This window comes from Glycine max, chromosome 3, assembly GCF_000004515.6.
Source record: "Glycine max cultivar Williams 82 chromosome 3, Glycine_max_v4.0, whole genome shotgun sequence".
Taxonomy (NCBI): domain Eukaryota; kingdom Viridiplantae; phylum Streptophyta; class Magnoliopsida; order Fabales; family Fabaceae; genus Glycine; species Glycine max.
Genome location: NC_016090.4, coordinates 1465365 through 1474349, shown reverse-complemented (window position 1 = coordinate 1474349; position 8985 = coordinate 1465365). Strand labels below are relative to the sequence as shown.

The 8985-nt window shown below is 33.9% G+C and overlaps 1 pseudogene across 1 annotated transcript; it reads left to right on the top strand.

Moving 5' to 3' along the window:
- LOC100803081 (DEAD-box ATP-dependent RNA helicase 13-like) lies at nucleotides 1-8058 on the top strand (annotated as a pseudogene). Its single transcript, XR_413720.3, has 15 exons — nucleotides 1-244; nucleotides 504-782; nucleotides 908-1086; nucleotides 1184-1378; nucleotides 2623-2799; nucleotides 3299-3687; nucleotides 3984-4156; nucleotides 5222-5344; nucleotides 5422-5538; nucleotides 5749-5853; nucleotides 6192-6332; nucleotides 6427-6492; nucleotides 6989-7147; nucleotides 7609-7690; nucleotides 7802-8058. The product of XR_413720.3 is annotated as a DEAD-box ATP-dependent RNA helicase 13-like (transcript).
- The last annotated feature ends 927 nt before the right edge of the window (nucleotides 8059-8985 follow it).

Sequence of the window (8985 nt, the reverse complement as noted above, 5' to 3'; positions counted from 1 at the left end):
ATGCAGTCTCTTTGTTCAGCAAAGACAAATAAATACACTTACGAGAAAACGTTAAACGCGACGGTGCCAGCAACAACAGCAAACTCTTCTCAGAGAAAGCCGAAGAGAAAACGAGCTTCAGCTAGAAGCGATCCCGAACTCGACCGTCTCGACGCGCTTCCGTGGAACTCCGCTCTTCCTCCTCAAAACGACGACGACGACGACGCTTTCTCCTTGTTCATTGGCTCCAACGAACTTGAAGGAGGTTCGTTTCGCTTCTGGAGCCGTTACCTGTTTTTTTATTCCAATACTATATATATATATATATATATATATATATATATATATATTGCTTGATAATGTTTGGATTTTATTAAATGAACTTGAGATTTAGGCATTTGTAGTATAGCTGAATGTTCTGCTTCTTTGCATTGGTGTCATTGTGAAGAACAGTGTTGGTTTCTAGGGTTTACTAGTTTCGCTTTTGCTGTTATTTTATTCTGTTTGTGTTTTGTGCTGTGTAGGTTTTCTTTCGCTCGAGGAGGTTGATGAGGCTGAGTATGGTTTGAGTATTCCTGAACCTGAAGTTAACAAGAGGAAGACGAAAAAGAAGAAATCTGAACAGAACGAAAATTTGAAGAAGCAGCAGCAGGATGGAATTGATGGTGCTTGTAGCAATGCGGTGGTCGAAGCAGAGTTGGATGAGAGTGTGAAGTCTAAAGAGAAGAAGAAAAAGAAGAATAAGACAACGAACAAGAAGAAGGATGCCACAGTAGACCAGACAGTTGAGCAGTCAGATGCTGGTAATTGGTTGTTTAATTATGTGTATGTGTTAGTATGCTAGTATATGTAATGGGAATTGTATGTGCAATGTTTATAGTTGAAGATGAGAAAGATGCATTCTACTGTTTGCTATATCTGATTGTAGGCTTAGATACTAATGTGAAGGATGATGGTGGGGAAGAGGATGTTGATGAAACTGAATGTTATGCATGGAATGAGTTGAGGCTTCATCCGCTCCTAATGAAAGCAATATGCAAGCTTGGCTTCAAGGAACCAACACCAATTCAGAAGGCTTGTATTCCAGCTGCTGCTCATCAAGGGAAGGTTGTCTGAAGCTCTTCTTCAAGGCACTGTATTGGGTTTTGTATCCTAAGATTACTAGATTCACTTTAATGAGAATTCTTGTGTGTGCATTTGACAGGATGTTGTTGGGGCTGCTGAGACAGGATCCGGTAAAACACTTGCGTTTGGTTTGCCCATTTTGCAACGCCTTTTGGAGGAGAGAGAGAAGGCTGCAAATATGGATGAAGAAAGGGGTGAAGAACCTGAAAAGTATGCTCCTACTGGTTTTTTGAGGGCTCTTATTATTGCTCCGACTAGAGAACTAGCACTTCAGGTACTTATCAAGGCTTTCTGTTCATTTTCATAATTTTCACAATGATGTTTATATATATTTGTTTTATATGACTAGGGTGAGAAGTTGAAATTTTTATGCTGTGTATTTAGTTTTATAGTAGTTGCAAACAAGTCTCATATGGTTTAACTTGGGCACCATCCTTGTCCATCTTTGTGAGTAACTCAAATGGGATTTAATTACAGCGATCCTGAGTTTTATGAGGCTGATAAAGGATTTCCTAAGCTTTTATCAGAATGGGTGGGTCAAGGTTATCTAATGGAACCTCCTGGTTACTGGCTACCAGTATTGTTTTATTTGTGGAATCTGGTTTCAGTCAAAGCATAATGGGTTAGCCTTAAGAACACTTGCAGTAACGGGTGGGAGATTTCAAGTGTTGTTATTACAAAAATCTGGTATCTAAAAAGGCTATCGGACTTCAAGTTTTGTTTGAAAGCTGAAACAAGTGCCAACAATGAAAGTTTCAGTATTGAAAATAGTTTACTGGTGTCTGTAATGCATACTATACTATTGAAATTATGTTGTTTTAGTTATAGAGGAAAGAAGAAAGATAAAAGAGAACAAAACATTATTGATGATAACCAAGATGTATTGCAAAGTATTGATGTGCTGAATATGTTCATAAAACCTAAAGCACTAAGTCACTAACAATATGTTCACTAATGTTAACTAATCAGGGAAACCAATCCTGAGAGATAACGAGGAAATAAGGAAACCAATCCTAGAGATATTCTAAAACATGATAAGATATTTTCATATATTTTTAAACACATACCTAAATGAAATAAGTGAAAACATTTAGCACCTCGGAGGTTTTTGCATCAATTTTTCATGACCTCAACTAAGATAAATATGCTAAAACTTCATATGCAGTTTGTCTAGTAACCAATTTATCACGCTTGATATTGTCAGACTGTCAATAATTCTAACTGTAATTTCCTTTAAAAATGAATTGCTCATTTTTAATTTTTGTAGATTATTGTTGTGGCATATGGTATTCTGTACTTCTGTTCACTGGCTCTGCTGTACTCATGTTAATTTCTGTTATCATGGAATTCATTGTTAAACTTAAGAATTGGCTGTGCTGACCTGTAAAACTTTGGAATCTGTAATTAAGATAATAATCTGAAAATCTTCATGGTGAACATGCTTTCTGGATCCCAACAGTAATCATTAATGATTGAAATGGTCAATTTTCTTATCTGGTGTTGTAATTTCCTTTTCAGGTCACTGATCACCTGAAAGCAGTAGCCAAGCATATTAATGTTAGGGTGATCCCTATAGTTGGGGGAATTTTAGCAGAAAAGCAGGAGAGACTTTTAATAGCTAAGCCTGACATCGTTGTCGGGACTCCAGGAAGGTTATGGGAACTTATGTCAGCTGGAGAAAAACATCTAGTTGAGGTAATTGTTAACGCGATGCATTATGAATTTGGGTATCAATGAATTTATATTTGCAAGAATTATATTATTATTTTTGATGAATAATAATGCATTAGATAATTGGCCAGTGAGAAAGTATAGTGGAAAATTGGAAGCTACTTATCTGCAGAATTAAATAGAAAAAAAAATGAATACTGAAGAAGACAAAGAGCACCTAAATAATGGGCTCTTTGCAATTCTTGATCCTTATTGTGCAATGTTTATGAGCCATGATTAAGCATGCTGTTATGATTTAGATCATTGCAGAGTGATATATTGCTCATTCGTAGCTAAATATTATACTGTTTAATGACAATGTATGCAGGCTGGATGTTGGATATATCATTTTGCCCATGTTTTTTTTTTCCTTTTTTTATTCTTGATAGATAACTGCTGCAGGATTAATGCAAGGTATGTATAAATAGACTTGACATTGTTTTCATTGAACGCCATTTTTGATGTCAACCATGTTGATTTGCAGTTACATTCATTGTCTTTCTTTGTGCTTGATGAGGCTGATCGTATGGTACAAAATGGTCATTTTAAGGAGTTGCAGTCAATAATTGACATGCTTCCCATGTCCATCAATTCCACCGAAGATAATTCTCAACATGTGTAAAGTTGTGTCACAGTTTCTAGTTACCAAAGAAAGAAAAGGCAAACTCTTGTTTTTTCAGCAACTGTTGCACTATCTTCTGATTTTCGCAAGAAGCTAAAACGTGGCTCAATTCAACAAAAGCAATCATTGACAGATGGATTGAATTCTATTGAAACTCTTTCTGAGCGTGCAGGAATGAGACCGAATGCTGCAATTATTGATCTTACTAATCCGTCTATATTAGCAGCTAAGCTTGAGGAGTCATTTATTGAGTATGTAAATTCATATCTGAACTCTAGAACTGGAACTCGAGTTTTAGAAAAAAAAACTTTTTTTTTATTGATATAATCATTGTTGACCGAAGTTTTTTGAATTTATGCCCACTATTGTGTTAGGTTACATAACCTGGGGCACTTGCTTTTTATTCCTTGTGCAAATAGAGTTTTAGTATAATCTTATTAACTAGAAGTCTACAACTTAATATCCACGATGAAGTCAATAAGTAAAGTTTAATATGACATGAAATGCAATTTCTGTTTGATGATGCAACGTTGATTATTTATTGCAGATGCAGAGAAGAAGATAAAGATGCCTATTTGTATTATATTTTGACTGTCCATGGACAAGGCCGCACAATAGTTTTCTGTACGTCAATTGCAGCTTTACGCCATATTTCTTCCATTTCTTGGCGTCAATGTTTGGACTCTTCATGCCCAAATGCAGCAGCGTGCACGTTTGAAGGTTTGTGTCCTGTTAGAAATATAATAATATAACACCATTCATATGTCTTCATCTAAGTAGTTACAGTTTTTGGTATAGTTGCTTCATAATATAGTATTAAAGCCCTAGTTGATAATCTAGTCTTCATACCGGATCATTTGTAGATGTCTATCTATGCAAACTTCATGCAATAAATGGTCTGGGCATGTGCGGGGGGTGGGGGATGTATGTACCACATTGGTTAGGAATCTTATCAAAATGGATTTGATGATCCTCCCCATACCCTAGTTGATAATCTAGTCTTCATACCGGATCATTTGTAGATGTCTATCTATGCAAACTTCATGCAATAAACGGTCTGGGCATGTGCGGGGGGTGGGGGATGTATGTACCACATTGGTTAGGAATCTTATCAAAATGGATTTGATGATCCTCCCCATATTGGTTAGGAATATGGCCAAAACACTCCTTAAAAGACTGGAGTCATCCTCCTATTGGGGCTAGTTTTGGGCTTGAGTTAGGCTTGGTCCATTTTTAATATGTTAATATTGCCTTTGTGGTTGTCTAGAGTCTAATCCTCATTGTCTCCATTCCTCTAACAAAAAAAGGTCAATTTCAACATCAGGTCATTAGTGTTAATCCTTTTCCTATTAAATATCATTGCTCAGAGAAAAATAGACTTGACTTCAGAGCTTTGGATTTTCATTTTATCTAAAAGGAATCTTTGGTAATTAGAATACTGAGTAATAATTTAAGAATTGAAAGAAGGTAATAAAACAAACTTGAAAAATCCCTAGTCCTAACTCTTGTTTTGAGAATTTCTATACTCAAATAATGCTCCTCAATTTCTTTTCTTAGTAACTTTATTTCTATAAATAAATAAAGTGAACCTAGTTACTGAATTTTAAAAGTATATTGTCCATCCATGAGCATTGTGTGTGTCTACTTTGTCTCTCCTTTCATGGGGCATGGAACTCAGATCCTTGAAATTGTGATTAATTAATTATCTTATTACTGAGTAATCTATTAATTTAATTGAATGTTGCATTTTATTTCTCTCATCATTTTGCCCCTTGTTTGATGTAGGCCATGGATCGCTTTCGTGAAAATGAAAATGGCATACTTGTTGCTACAGATGTTGCTGCAAGGGGTCTTGATATTCCTGGTGTTAGAACTGTTGTTCACTATCAGCTTCCACATTCAGCAGAGGTATGCAATGCCTTGTTTCTTTGATTCATATATTTCTATAATCTATATATGAAATCTGGAACTTTTCTTACTTTTAGGTTTATGTTCATAGAAGTGGAAGAACAGCCAGAGCTTCTGCTGAAGGTTGTAGTATTGCTTTAATATCATCAAGAGATACATCAAAGTTTGCTTCATTGTGCAAGTCATTTTCCAATGTGTCTTTTGGATTGTTTTAAATTTAAGCATCTATATTGGAGATATTAAAGTTGTACTTTGTAGCTATGATTTTAATTATCTCTTATTCAAACCAGTTAATAAAAATTAGTCAACATATGTTTTTGAAGAAAAACAGCAATTCATGCTGCTTCATCTAGACCAAAATAATTAATTAATTTAAATTTCTGTATATTGTCTTGGTCATACAGGATAACTTTCAGCGGTTTCCTTTAGAGAACTCTTATGTGCCAGAGGTCCTAAAACGATTGTCTCTTGCACGTCAAATAGACAAGATAACAAGGAAGGAATCACAGGTATACTGATTCACCTGAATTCACACTGCTTTTGGACTTCATTCATGCAACTTGTGTATGATTAAAATGATTTTGAAATCAATTACCTACTCTGGCAGATTTTCTTGTACGCCTTTACTTTTATGGGTTAAACAGTTAAATTTCTGTTTGCTTTTTTACCTCCTTTCTGACCGTCTCTCTATTCAGCAATTCCTGATTGAGTCTTTAATAGTTATAGTTGTATATTTGTTAGGTTATCTTATCCTTGTCTATTTCTTTCCTTGTTAGGAATGTTACACTTCATCTATTTCTGACCAAATGTGTACTTTTATTTTTGAATTATATTTTTCTTATTGTAGGAAAAGGCTGAGAAAAACTGGTTTGATCGGAATGCTAGCTCAGTGGAATTAGTCACAGAAAATTATGACAGTGAAGAGGAACAAGTGAACAAACATAAGCAAATGAAGATCAGCTCTAGACAATTGAAGAAATTGCAGGAGGTTTGAAACTTTTTTTTTAAATGCAATGATGTATAGTTGTTATTCCCCCCCTTTTCCAATTTATTTAATTCTTCTCAAATCATACAAATTGCAGGAGCTCAAAATGCTGATTTCACGTCCATTACAATCAAAAACATTTTCGCATCGATATTTAGTAGGGGTATTATCCTTATTATGTTTATATTTCACCCTAGCCCTTACTTTTTGATGTTATTTATAAGTATTGTAAATTCATTTGTTACCTCTGTATATGCAACCTGGATGAGCTAATAAGCCAGTTTGCTTAAACTTATTTGTTGAAATACGTGAGCATTTAATAAAATAAATAGTTTTATATTTTTTTAGTGTGTTTGTCGAAACTGCTTCTGCTTATTTTAAGAAGCAAATCCTATCTGCATCTTAAAAAATGCTTATATAAAAAGTACTTATTTTAAAGTTGCTTTTGTAAGTTTAAACAAACTCACCCAATATTTTTTTTATAATAAAAAAATGATTATTGACATTTTTCTGTTGGATAAGATAATATGATAATAAGTTAATATTTTAAAACTGATTAGAGAAACATTATAGGAACATGTTTTCCATTGTTTCTTTTCTTTTCAACTTTTACCTTGAAGGTTTGAGGGAAAAACTCTAATGTAATACTCTCTTTCCAGGCTGGTGTCACACCCCTCATGCAGGAGCAATTGCAACAATTAGCAAGGCAAAAATTAAGTGATCACCAGGGTTCAGGACTTGGCAAAAAGGGAAAATTGGTAGTGATTGGTCAAGATTGTGTGGACGCACTTCAGGCACTTCGAAGTGCAGGTGAAGAGGTATAATATTTACCATTTTTCATACTCTGGCAATTTTATTTTTTTCTGCTTTGGGAATTGTCATATATGATAAAATTTCTGACTTCAAATAGGAGATTTGCCTGCCTGATGTGTAAATTGATGATGCTTTTTCTTTATTGTCTATTTCTATTATGTCATGATGTTGTAAATGTCAAATATGCAGTAGAAAAAGAGCATTGTGAATATTTGCATTATTCTTCAATTTTCTTTTTTTTCCCTTCTCCCTTCTTTTCTACATTTGGCCTTCCATTTCGTAATATTTGATATGAAAAAAGCTGTTGCCGAACTGGAAAAAAAAAGTTAAAGACATAACACCAACACACGCAATAACTAACAAAAACTAGGACTAGAGCCAATTTCTGCCTTAACCTCATTTTTAAACCCAATTATCTTGTGTGATGTGATCAATTTTTTTGACTTATCACCCTTTCTCCTCCCAGGTGCGAATGGATGTCAAAGATTTGGCAGGAAAACAGAGAAATATGCAGAATTTAAAAAGAAAGCGAAAAGAGGAGAAAAAGCGTAAGTTTTTAGTCTTGAATATCTTTTCCTTACTATTTAATTTATTTTTCGCTGAGCAATATTTGTGCTTCTAGTTAGTAAAAGACTAAAAATTCTGGTATGTTGGTCCAGGTTTGCGTGATCAGCGTAGAAAGCAGAAGAAAAAGCTAAAATACGGGAATGAATAGAATTTATATACATAACTGAGCCATTAGGTAAAATTTTGCATCAACCAAAGTTGTCATAAGTTGCTGAATTTTTTAAGGCAGCGTCTGTAGTTTCTCCTGCCTAGTTTTAGTGCTTCTTATTTGAGTTTGGATATATATCATACAATATCCTGTATCGATTAGTGGATGTGATTGTGTTTATATTAATTATATCATGGGAAACCCGTTGTCATCTACTCATCTTTGATAGTTATCACGTAATAGTCATGCTTGAAGATTGCATTGTTTCTAGATGCACATTGACCAGATTTCTGGCACAGGGACTCTTGGGACTAATTTTGCCTAGTCTTCTTACTTTTCATCAAGCAAATGTTGAATGTTTTGAATAACAAATCTGGGCAAGTAATTTTTGCTGTGTACATAGACCAGCAAGGAGTATATTTAGCTTTTTCTTTTCCAATCATGTAGTCAATGATGCCATGTTCACATTCAAATTAAGATTTATGGAAATGTGAGGCAGCTGACAAGTCAATAAAATTTTGAAATAATTAGTTATAAAATCACATTATGAACTGTGTTTAATTTGGCTTACTTTAGGATTTTCAGTAAACTAGCTTGTTTAAGTAAACCATTTTTTTTATATTTTAAAGTTGTAGTTTTATGAAGTACTGGAATGCTGAAAAAAAAAGATATTTGCACTAAGTCAAAGTTTAAGGACTCTTTTATGTGCATTTAGGTAAGTTTAAATATATTATTGTTGACCATTCTACATTAGATCTGTTGTAAAAGAATGTGTCATCATTAAAAGAATGATATTAAGAATTAAATAATGAATATATACTTACCTCATGCTTAATTATAATATATAGGAGGCAAAGTGTGTGGAATTTATAAAATGTGTGAAATCTAGAAAGTTAGACGACAAAATGAAAAAAAAAAGATGTTGAATGACAAAACGTGGAAAACTTTGTAAGTTGGGTGATAAAAGTTGTATATAAATGCATTTATGTCATTAGAAAAAATTCTAAGATGTCAAGTGACGTAACATGACTTTTTTTAGGCATCAATATGATTGCAATGAGTATCCACGCATTATCCACCGAGATTAATATTTTTTGAGATTTGAGACCTTAAAAGTGGGTTGTGTCC